Source organism: Tachypleus tridentatus, chromosome 13 (assembly GCF_004210375.1).
Source record: "Tachypleus tridentatus isolate NWPU-2018 chromosome 13, ASM421037v1, whole genome shotgun sequence".
Taxonomy (NCBI): domain Eukaryota; kingdom Metazoa; phylum Arthropoda; class Merostomata; order Xiphosura; family Limulidae; genus Tachypleus; species Tachypleus tridentatus.
Window position 1 is genome coordinate 271,829,386 of NC_134837.1, and position 11,948 is coordinate 271,841,333.

At 35.3% G+C, this 11,948-nt stretch overlaps 2 non-coding genes across 2 annotated transcripts; both read left to right on the forward strand.

Moving 5' to 3' along the window:
• Positions 1 to 3,970: 3,970 nt before the first annotated feature.
• Positions 3,971 to 4,043, forward strand: TRNAV-AAC (transfer RNA valine (anticodon AAC)). The gene has a single exon. It is a non-coding gene; the product is annotated as a tRNA-Val (tRNA).
• A 3,795-nt stretch (positions 4,044 to 7,838) lies between these two features.
• TRNAV-AAC (transfer RNA valine (anticodon AAC)) lies at positions 7,839 to 7,911 on the forward strand. The gene has a single exon. It is a non-coding gene; the product is annotated as a tRNA-Val (tRNA).
• The last annotated feature ends 4,037 nt before the right edge of the window (positions 7,912 to 11,948 follow it).

The following is an 11,948-nucleotide window of genomic DNA, read 5'->3' on the forward strand; positions in this document are numbered from 1 at the left end:
GTGGTAATTTTCAGCATGGTAATCTATAGAGTTATTGTTACATGCTAATTCATTAACTTGTGTTTTATTTGTTGTATTTCTGTGTATACCCCCTCGTTGAGGTGGGATAAATAAAGAAAAAAAAAAAAAACATCCGCTTAACACGCGGAAGGTCCCAGGTTCGATCCCTGGCAGGCACATTATTTAAATCGTTTGTTTCCTTTTAATTCAGTTGGTAAGAACGTGGAACGAAATTTTCATCATAAATTCAGTGTTTGAGCGTGAGACGGCTGTGAGATGTCACAGGATTTACACACTTTTTTCCTATACTTGTAACCACCTTCCGAAATTCGTATAAATGTTGTTTAATAAACCGAAAAAGAATCGCTATTGGTTTTGGATATAATGCGTGCACGGCTGCGAAATTTCACGTTTTCAATAGGCCTTCGTGTAATCGTATAACGTTCGACGAAGAATCTGACCAGCAATTTAGAACTCCAATTCCATGGAAAGGGTTCATGAGTTGTTGTTTTTTCTATTTCAAATGCGTGAAGAGTGTGAAACGTCGATTCACGCGACCTTATTTTAAGTTTAGGTAACGTACCTTCTTAGTTGTACAGGTAATGTTTGAAGATCACGACTCCGTCAGTGCTTGTTGAGAACAACTATTCAAGCTGTGACAGCTAATCAACCTATATGTTTCGTTCTTTAACCTTTTGTTTTAAATAGCGGTTAGAACTATTGCATGGATATGCGAGTTATCATCTGCAACTTACTAGTGACGGAAAAGAGTTAAGGCAATTCTTCAAAATCGTTCACCACCGACTGTTTGATGTACTTTATTTTTACCGATCGGTGGAATTGGCGATAATATCGTAACTTCCCTACGTCTGACAATGCATACATGTTATTTGATTGGAATTGGAAATAAACGAACCACAGATAGCGACTCAAAGGTCCTAAACGCCATGTCTTGCCACTCTTACAGGGAAGAGAAGCGACAAGCTATAGAGATCATTGTTTTCTTGAAGACTCCTTGTTCTGTTTATCAATTTTTGTCTGATTTCTTTATTTTTCCAGAATGTCTTCACTTAGTAAAGGCTGTTTGCGATGCTTAATATCTTATTGTTGTTATCGAATCTCCTGTTTTACGTACTTATTTAAAATTGTATTTCTTTCACTTGAATATAGTGAAGATTAAATAGGTACGAGGAAATTACGATGCCACGACAGCAGAATATTCATTATTCTGAAGTGTTTCCTGCTTCCAGGTGCAGCTGGTTCTTGTAAACGTTTTTGTTGAACAAGATTCTATGTTTTGGTAAAGTCATTTTCAACGAGAACAACGATATATAACCTTGAGAGACGACGTTAGTCGCCAAGAGTGGAGATGTTTTTGAAGAGAGTGTTTTCAAAACAGATGAGACCTCTTCTGCACATTAGACGTTTTCCACCGATGTGATATCCTACAACCCGCGACTGTCAACGTACTGTTAAAACAAGAGGGCCTTTACAAAATTATCATTTTAGGAGCTTGAAAGTCACCATGAAACTTTGTCGTATTGAACACCTTGAAGAAGTTGTGTGCGAGAACGAGACATCAGCCAGAGTGCGATCATCTAATTGGTCGCAAGATAAGAAATATGAAATATTTTTCGGAGGATCCATAAGCATATTGAAGGATTTAAAAGACGTATTAAATCGCTTATTACGTTTTCGTGTAATAATTGTGATAAAAAAAATTAAAGTTATGAAATTCTTCTGTTCAGTTTCTGCTAGAAAGAGAAAAGAATGAGTAAATTAAATTGCACGTTTAAGGGCAATTGAGCGAGGTGTGAAAACGTTGAATACTGTAGGCTCGAGGATGTCGTTTGAAGACACGTTAGCACATTATCAAATTACTTTTGGCTTTGGTAGACAAGGAAGAGTGTTATTTTATTTACGGTTATATGTAAAGCTGTCATTATATTTGTGTTTGTATAGTTTGCGAAATGAGATATTTTGAAACGTTGATGATTAATTTTGAAAACAGTAAAAAGGAAAAAAACAGGAAGTGACGTGCTTGTGGTGTAGTGGTTATCACATCCGCTTAACACGCGGAAGGTCCCAGGTTCGATACCTGGCAGGCACATATTTATTATTTAAATCGTTTGTTTCCTTTTAATTCAGTTGGTAAGAACGTGGAACGAAATTTTCATCATAAATTCAGTGTTAGAGCGTGAGACGGCTGTGAGATGTCACAGGATTTACACACTTTTTTCCTATACTTGTAACCACCTTCCGAAATTCGTATAAATGTTGTTTAATAAACCGAAAAAGAATCGCTATTGGTTTTGGATATAATGCGTGCACGGCTGCGAAATTTCACGTTTTCAATAGGCCTTCGTGTAATCGTATAACGTTCGACGAAGAATCTGACCAGCAATTTAGAACTCCAATTCCATGGAAAGGGTTCATGAGGTTTTTTTCTATTTCAAATGCGTGAAGAGTGTGAAACGTCGATTCACGCGACCTTATTTTAAGTTTAGGTAACGTACCTTCTTAGTTGTACAGGTAATGTTTAAAGATCACGACTCCGTCAGTGTTTGTTGAGAACAACTATTCAAGCTGTGACAGCTAATCAACCTATATGTTTCGTTCTTTAACCTTTTGTTTTAAATAGCGGTTAGAACTATTGCATGGATATGCGAGTTATCATCTGCAACTTACTAGTGACGGAAAAGAGTTAAGGCAATTCTTCAAAATCGTTCACCACCGACTGTTTGATGTACTTTATTTTTACCGATCGGTGGAATTGGCGATAATATCGTAACTTCCCCTACGTCTGACAATGCATACATGTTATTTGATTGGAATTGGAAATAAACGAACCACAGATAGCGACTCAAAGGTCCTTAACGCCATGTCTTGCCACTCTTACAGGGAAGAGAAGCGACAAGCTATAGAGATCATTGTTTTCTTGAAGACTCCTTGTTCTGTTTATCAATTTTTGTCTGATTTCTTTATTTTTCCAGAATGTCTTCACTTAGTAAAGGCTGTTTGCGATGCTTAATATCTTATTGCTCTTATCGAATCTCCTGTATTACGTACTTATTTAAAAATTGTATTTCTTTCACTTGAATATAGTGAAGATTAAATAGGTACGAGGAAATTACGATGCCACGACAGCAGAATATTCATTATTCTGAAGTGTTTCCTGCTTCCAGGTGCAGCTGGTTCTTGTAAACGTTTTTGTTGAACAAGATTCTATGTTTTGGTAAAGTCATTTTCAACGAGAACAACGATATATAACCTTGAGATACGACGTAAGTCGCCAAGAGTGGAATGTTTTTGAAGAGAGTGTTTTTAAAACAGATGAGACCTCTTCGGCACATTAGACGTTTTCCCACCGATGTGATATCCTACAACCCGCGACTGTCAACGTACTGTTAAAACAAGAGGGCCTTTACAAAATTATTATTTTAGGAGCTTGAAAGTCACCATGAAACTTTGTCGTATTGAACACCTTGAAGAAGTTGTGTGCGAGAACGAGACATCAGCCAGAGTGCGATCATCTAATTGGTCGCAAGATAAGAAATATGAAATATTTTTCGGAGGATCCATAAGCATATTGAAGGATTTAAAGACGTATTAAATCGCTTATTACGTTTTCGTGTAATAATTGTGATAAAAAAATTAAAGTTATGAAATTCTTCTGTTCAGTTTCTGCTAGAAAGAGAAAAGAATGAGTAAATTAAATTGCACGTTTAAGGGCAATTGAGCGAGGTGTGAAAAGGTTGAATACTGTAGGCTCGAGGATGTCGTTTGAAGACACGTTAGCACATTATCAAATTACTCTTGGCTTTGGTAGACAAGGAAGAGTGTTATTTTATTTACGGTTATATGTAAAGCTGTCATTATATTAGTGTTTGTTTAGTTTGCGAAATGAGATATTTTGAAACGTTGATGATTAATTTTGAAAACAGTAAAAAGGAAAAAAACAGGAAGTGACGTGCTTGTGGTGTAGTGGTTATCACATCCGCTTAACACGCGGAAGGTCCCAGGTTCGATCCCTGGCAGGCACATATTTATTATTTAAATCGTTTGTTTCCTTTTAATTCAGTTGGTAAGAACGTGGAACGAAATTTTCATCATAAATTCAGTGTTAGAGCGTGAGACGGCTGTGAGATGTCACAGGATTTACACTTTTTTCCTATACTTGTAACCACCTTCCGAAATTCGTATAAATGTTGTTTAATAAACCGAAAAGAATCGCTATTGGTTTTGGATATAATGCGTGCACGGCTGCGAAATTTCACGTTTTCAATAGGCCTTCGTGTAATCGTATAACGTTCGACGAAGAATCTGACCAGCAATTTAGAACTCCAATTCCATGGAAAGGGTTCATGAGTTGTTTTTTTTCTATTTCAAATGCGTGAAGAGTGTGAAACGTCGATTCACGCGACCTTATTTTAAGTTTAGGTAACGTACCTTCTTAGTTGTACAGGTAATGTTTAAAGATCACGACTCCGTCAGTGTTTGTTGAGAACAACTATTCAAGCTGTGACAGCTAATCAACCTATATGTTTCGTTCTTTAACCTTTTGTTTTAAATAGCGGTTAGAACTATTGCATGGATATGCGAGTTATCATCTGCAACTTACTAGTGACGGAAAAGAGTTAAGGCAATTCTTCAAAATCGTTCACCACCGACTGTTTGATGTACTTTATTTTTACCGATCGGTGGAATTGGCGATAATATCGTAACTTCCCCTACGTCTGACAATGCATACATGTTATTTGATTGGAATTGGAAATAAACGAACCACAGATAGCGACTCAAAGGTCCTAAACGCCATGTCTTGCCACTCTTACAGGGAAGAGAAGCGACAAGCTATAGAGATCATTGTTTTCTTGAAGACTCCTTGTTCTGTTTATCAATTTTTGTCTGATTTCTTTATTTTTCCAGAATGTCTTCACTTAGTAAAGGCTGTTTGCGATGCTTAATATCTTATTGTTCTTATCGAATCTCCTGTTTTACGTACTTATTTAAAAATTGTATTTCTTTCACTTGAATATAGTGAAGATTAAATAGGTACGAGGAAATTACGATGCCACGACAGCAGAATATTCATTATTCTGAAGTGTTTCCTGCTTCCAGGTGCAGCTGGTTCTTGTAAACGTTTTTGTTGAACAAGATTCTATGTTTTGGTAAAGTCATTTTCAACGAGAACAACGATATATAACCTTGAGATACGACGTAAGTCGCCAAGAGTGGAATGTTTTTGAAGAGAGTGTTTTTAAAACAGATGAGACCTCTTCGGCACATTAGACGTTTTCTCACCGATGTGATATCCTACAACCCGCGACTGTCAACGTACTGTTAAAACAAGAGGGCCTTTACAAAATTATTATTTTAGGAGCTTGAAAGTCACCATGAAACTTTGTCGTATTGAACACCTTGAAGAAGTTGTGTGCGAGAACGAGACATCAGCCAGAGTGCGATCATCTAATTGGTCGCAAGATAAGAAATATGAAATATTTTTCGGAGGATCCATAAGCATATTGAAGGATTTAAAAGACGTATTAAATCGCTTATTACGTTTTCGTGTAATAATTGTGATAAAAAAATTAAAGTTATGAAATTCTTCTGTTCAGTTTCTGCTAGAAAGAGAAAAGAATGAGTAAATTAAATTGCACGTTTAAGGGCAATTGAGCGAGGTGTGAAAAGGTTGAATACTGTAGGCTCGAGGATGTCGTTTGAAGACACGTTAGCACATTATCAAATTACTCTTGGCTTTGGTAGACAAGGAAGAGTGTTATTTTATTTACGGTTATATGTAAAGCTGTCATTATATTTGTGTTTGTATAGTTTGCGAAATGAGATATTTTGAAACGTTGATGATTAATTTTGAAAACAGTAAAAAGGAAAAAAACAGGAAGTGACGTGCTTGTGGTGTAGTGGTTATCACATCCGCTTAACACGCGGAAGGTCCCAGGTTCGATACCTGGCAGGCACATATTTATTATTTAAATCGTTTGTTTCCTTTTTATTCAGTTGGTAAGAACGTGGAACGAAATTTTCATCATAAATTCAGTGTTAGAGCGTGAGACAGCTGTGAGATGTCACAGGGTTTACACCCTTTTTTCCTATACTTTTAACCACCTTCCGAAATTCGTATAAATGTTGTTTAATAAACCGAAAAAGAATCGCTATTGGTTTTGGATATAATGCGTGCACGCCTGCGAATTTTCACGTTTTCAATAGGCCTTCGTGTAATCGTATAACGTTCGACGAAGAATCTGACCAGCAATTTAGAACTCCAATTCCATGGAAAGGGTTCATGAGTTTTTTTTTCTATTTCAAATGCGTGAAGAGTGTGAAACGTCGATTCACGCGACCTTATTTTAAGTTTAGGTAAAGTACCTTCTTAGTTGTACAGGTAATGTTTGAAGATCACGACTCCGTCAGTGTTTGTTGAGAACAACTATTCAAGCTGTGACAGCTAATCAATCTATTTGTTTCGTTCTTTAACCTTTTGTTTTAAATAGCGGTTAGAACTATTGCATCGATATGCGAATTATCATCTGCAACTTACTAGTGACGGAAAAGAGTTAAGGCAATTCTTCAAAATCGTTCACCACCGACTGTTTGATGTACTTTATTTTTACCGATCGGTGGAATTGGCGATAATATCGTAACTTCCCCTACGTCTGACAATGCATACATGTTATTTGATTGGAATTGGAAATAAACGAACCACAGATAGCGACTCAAAGGTCCTAAACGCCATGTCTTGCCACTCTTACAGGGAAGAGAAGCGACAAGCTATAGAGATCATTGTTTTCTTGAAGACTCCTTGTTCTGTTTATCAATTTTTGTCTGATTTCTTTATTTTTCCAGAATGTCTTCACTTAGTAAAGGCTGTTTGCGATGCTTAATATCTTATTGCTCTTATCGAATCTCCTGTATTACGTACTTATTTAAAAATTGTATTTCTTTCACTTGAATATAGTGAAGATTAAATAGGTACGAGGAAATTACGATGCCACGACAGCAGAATATTCATTATTCTGAAGTGTTTCCTGCTTCCAGGTGCAGCTGGTTCTTGTAAACGTTTTTGTTGAACAAGATTCTATGTTTTGGTAAAGTCATTTTCAACGAGAACAACGATATATAACCTTGAGATACGACGTAAGTCGCCAAGAGTGGAATGTTTTTGAAGAGAGTGTTTTTAAAACAGAAGAGACCTCTTCGGCACATTAGACGTTTTCCCACCGATGTGATATCCTACAACCCGCGACTGTCAACGTACTGTTAAAAAAAGAGGGCCTTTACAAAATTATCATTTTAGGAGCTTGAAAGTCACCATGAAACTTTGTCGTATTGAACACCTTGAAGAAGTTGTGTGCGAGAACGAGACATCAGCCAGAGTGCGATCATCTAATTGGTCGCAAGATAAGAAATATGAAATATTTTTCGGAGGATCCATAAGCATATTGAAGGATTTAAAAGACGTATTAAATCGCTTATTACGTTTTCGTGTAATAATTGTGATAAAAAAATTAAAGTTATGAAATTCTTCTCTTCAGTTTCTGCTAGAAAGAGAAAAGAATGAGTAAATTAAATTGCACGTTTAAGGGCAATTGAGCGAGGTGTGAAAAGGTTGAATACTGTAGGCTCGAGGATGTCGTTTGAAGACACGTTAGCACATTATCAAATTACTTTTGGCTTTGGTAGACAAGGAAGAGTGTTATTTTATTTACGGTTATATGTAAAGCTGTCATTATATTTGTGTTTGTATAGTTTGCGAAATGAGATATTTTGAAACGTTGATGATTAATTTTGAAAACAGTAAAAGGAAGAAAACAGGAAGTGACGTGCTTGTGGTGTAGTGGTTATCACATCCGCTTAACACGCGGAAGGTCCCAGGTTCGATCCCTGGCAGGCACATATTTATTATTTAAATCGTTTGTTTCCTTTTTATTCAGTTGGTAAGAACGTGGAACGAAATTTTCATCATAAATTCAGTGTTAGAGCGTGAGACGGCTGTGAGATGTCACAGGATTTACACACTTTTTCCTATACTTGTAACCACCTTCCGAAATTCGTATAAATGTTGTTTAATAAACCGAAAAGAATCGCTATTGGTTTTGGATATAATGCGTGCACGGCTGCGAAATTTCACGTTTTCAATAGGCCTTCGTGTAATCGTATAACGTTCGACGATTGTTTTGTTTTGTTTGTTTTTTTGTTTTTTTTTGGAATTTCGCACAAAGCTCCTCGAGGGCTATCTGTGCTAGCCGTCCCTAATTTAGTAGTGTAAAATTCAGAAAGTTATAAAGAGTAGTATTATGGTTAAAAGTAGTGAACTTAATTGTAAAGACTATTTTGTTAATCAACAGATTTCAGCCCTTGGCTTATGTAGACAAAGAACTATTGGAACTAGACATAGCACATGTATAGAATTGTTTGTGTGTTAAATAAGGAGTAAAGTTAGATTATGCTACCAGGTGACACAAATAGAAGATATAATTAACAGAGCAAAAGAAATAATGAAGGGGAATAGCAATGATGCAGCATTTGTTGTGCACATAGAGCCGAATGATATAAGGAAAAATAAGTCAGAGGAGCTTGTTAATAAAAGCATTTAAAGATAAATATCATAAATTAATTGTGTCAGGGACACTGCCAAGAATTAATTGTTGAGATGAAAGTGTGATTAGGTCACTAGGGCTAAGTGCTAGGCTAAAATCAATATGTAAGGATGAGCAGTTTAGGTAGTAGGACCTTTGGGATGAGTTCAGTGGAAAGATGGAACTTTGTGGAATGGATGGTTTGTATCTAAATGGGAAAAGGTCTGGCATGTATATCAACTCAAATGTCAGGGATGTTTTAAACTAGGACGGGATAGTGAAAGCAAAAATAAATTAAATGAAACAAAATTGATATGTAGAGGAAAGTTTAGTAGATTAAATCAGTATAAAAGTAGTCGCAAAAATAGGCTTAATTATTACTATTATAATAATAGAAATATAAGATATAAGATGGATAACTTTAGAACAACGGTAGGAATACAATATTTTGGGATATAATGGGAATAACTGAAACAAGGTTAAGCGAAGTTTATTTTGAAGAAAGAAATTTCTTTGAAATATCTGGTTATAGGTTATTAGTAGGGGAGGAGAATGGCTAGATACGTAAGGTGTGAGTTACATAACGCTACAATTGAGAATATCATGAATAACAGCAAGGATAGTAAATTTATTTGGGTCTCTGTTAGTAAATAATCAAAGGAAGCTCTTAGTAGGAAGATGTTACAGACCACCAGAAGAATCTTATGACAATAGTGAGACACTTTACAGTGAGATTAATATTTCAGCTGTTAATAAAGTTACGATTATAAATGATTTTAATTTTCGACATATTGGTTTGGAAATGCAACATACTAAACATGAGGGATATAGATTTCTGAAAACTGTTCAGAAATTTGTCAAAAACCTACAAGAAATTATGCTATGTCGGATATATTGTGAACTTTTTATCTTGAATCTGTTTATATAGAAAACATAAAGATTGGTCAAACTGGATGTTAAGACATCCAAAGGAAGCATGAAAACATTTGGCTGAAAATATATAAATTAACATCAAGAATTACTTTAAGTACATTAGAGTAAACAAAATCTTGGGATGGTGATAGGACAATTGAAGGCTGACAAAGACAGGCTTATGTCGAATAATTATGAAATGGCTAGATTATTAAATTCTGCTTTTCCTTCACCGTTTACTAATAAAGATTTAAGTAGTACTCCTCATCTTGAATAATTGATCGATGAAAACAAAGTTGCTCAAGAGAATTGCATAAATTCTGAACTTCTTAAAATAAAATTGGGTAGTTTAAGGAATGATATCCGTTTCGGACCAGGTAATATTTCCCCAAGAAGTTTGAAGGAGGTTAATGACTGGATATGTGAGGAACCTGCTACAATTTTTTTTAAGTGCTTAAACAGTGGACAAGTACCAACAGATTGGAAATTAGTTAATGCTACTCCTATTCTCAGTAAAGGTGCATAAGTGGTTCCAGTAATTACATGTCTCGTAGTCTTACATCAGTTGTGGGAAAGGTTTTGGAATTACTAATAAAATATATTTTACAAACTCATTTAACAAAGTTGAGATTTTTATCGGATAGTGAAAAGGTTTCACTAAGGGAAAATCTTGCCTCACAAATCTTTGGGCATGCTCAGAAAATGTTACTGCATATGTAGATGAGGTTAAAGTAGTATATTTGATGTATCTGGATTTTCAGAAAGCATTTGGCAAAGTGCTACTTAAAGGGCTTGTAAAGAAACGTATCTTTACAGGTATATGGGATAAGTTAACTAATTGACGAGTGGTTTGATAGAAGAAAGCAAAGGATGTTATAAATGGAGCTCAGTCAAACTGGATTAATGTTGCAAGTGATGCGCCTTAGGGCTCAGTCTTAGAACCATTGCTCTTTTTGATTCAGATAGATGTAGGAATGATCAGTAGCTTACTTAAATTTGCTGATGATATCAAGGTCTTAAATGTTGCTAGCAGTAAGGATGCTGCTGATGCTTCACAAAGGGATTTAAATCGTTTAGTGAGTTTGGAAAATAAATGACAGATGGATTTTAATTATAATAAATGTAATATATTGCGTGTGACTTATCATAATTTGAATTATAAGTATAATTTGGATGGGAATAATCTTAAAAGTATCATGAAAGAGAAGGATCTTGGTGTAATAGTTGATCAATCTCTTTAGCCATTCAAACAGTGTGTTGTTATTAGTGGTAAGGTTGTATCTACAGAGATATTTAATACAAGTTTAAAGCGGTTGATAATTAATTGCATAAGTCACTAGTTAGTGCACATTTGGAGTATTGTGTTCAGTCTTGGTCTCCTTACATTAGGAAAGACATTAAATTCTTGGAAAGGGTTCAGAAGAGGTTTACTAAAATGGCACCTTGGATGGATCAATATCTTAAAGTTGTTTTCTCTTGAGAAAAAGAGAGCTAGAGAGAATTTAACTGAAGTGTTTAAGATTGTAAAAAGAACTGATAATGTTGCTGCATCAACATTTTTCATACTTAACAGCGAGAATTATAGAACTAAGGGATACGAATATAGATTTATATAAAGGAATAAGCCGTTTTCACCTAAGAGAATTTTAGTTTTTAAATAGAGTGGTTGGACTATGAAATGGGTTCCCTTCGGATGTTGAGGAAACAGTAAATTTGAGTGAGTTTGAATATAATAATAATGAGGGCTGGCTTTAAGTTTTCTTATATCAGTTGTAGTCTGGCTTAGAAGATTGGACAGCCGAGAAGGACCAACAGGTTTATTGTTGTCCTTAAACATTATGTTATGTTAATTTCAGCCATTGCTGCATTCAACAAACAACGTGATTCCTATAAATCAATATTTAGGTGTCAGTTTGGTTTGTTTCTGAATTTCGCGCAAAAGCTACACGAGGGCTATCTGCGCTAGCCGTCCCTAATTTAGCAGTGTAAGACTAGAGGGAAGGCAGGTAGTTATCACCACCCACCGCAAATTCTTGGGCTACTCTTTTACCAACGAATAGATAGCCCTTGAGTAGCTTTCCATGAAATTCAAAAACACAAAACAAACTTTTGTATATTGGCTAGTTGTTTTTTCTGTTTAACTGGTGTTTTCTTGTCAGCCAACTTTTCAATAATGACTTGCATCGTCTAACTTTCTACTTTTATGTTAGTCATGAATAATATTACCTTTAAAACATTTGAATCATGTTCACAAACACTCCAAATAAAGTCATTTTAGTACCGGCAGTTATTTCTTTAATCTGTTTACATGCAGCATTAGGTAATGCTTGATGATGTTTAATGCTAAGTGTCATGATGAATAAATGAAAAAAAGACTGAGTACAACATATAAAAACTGTTTATTGATACATCCATTTAGATATAACATCAACTTTGTTTTAC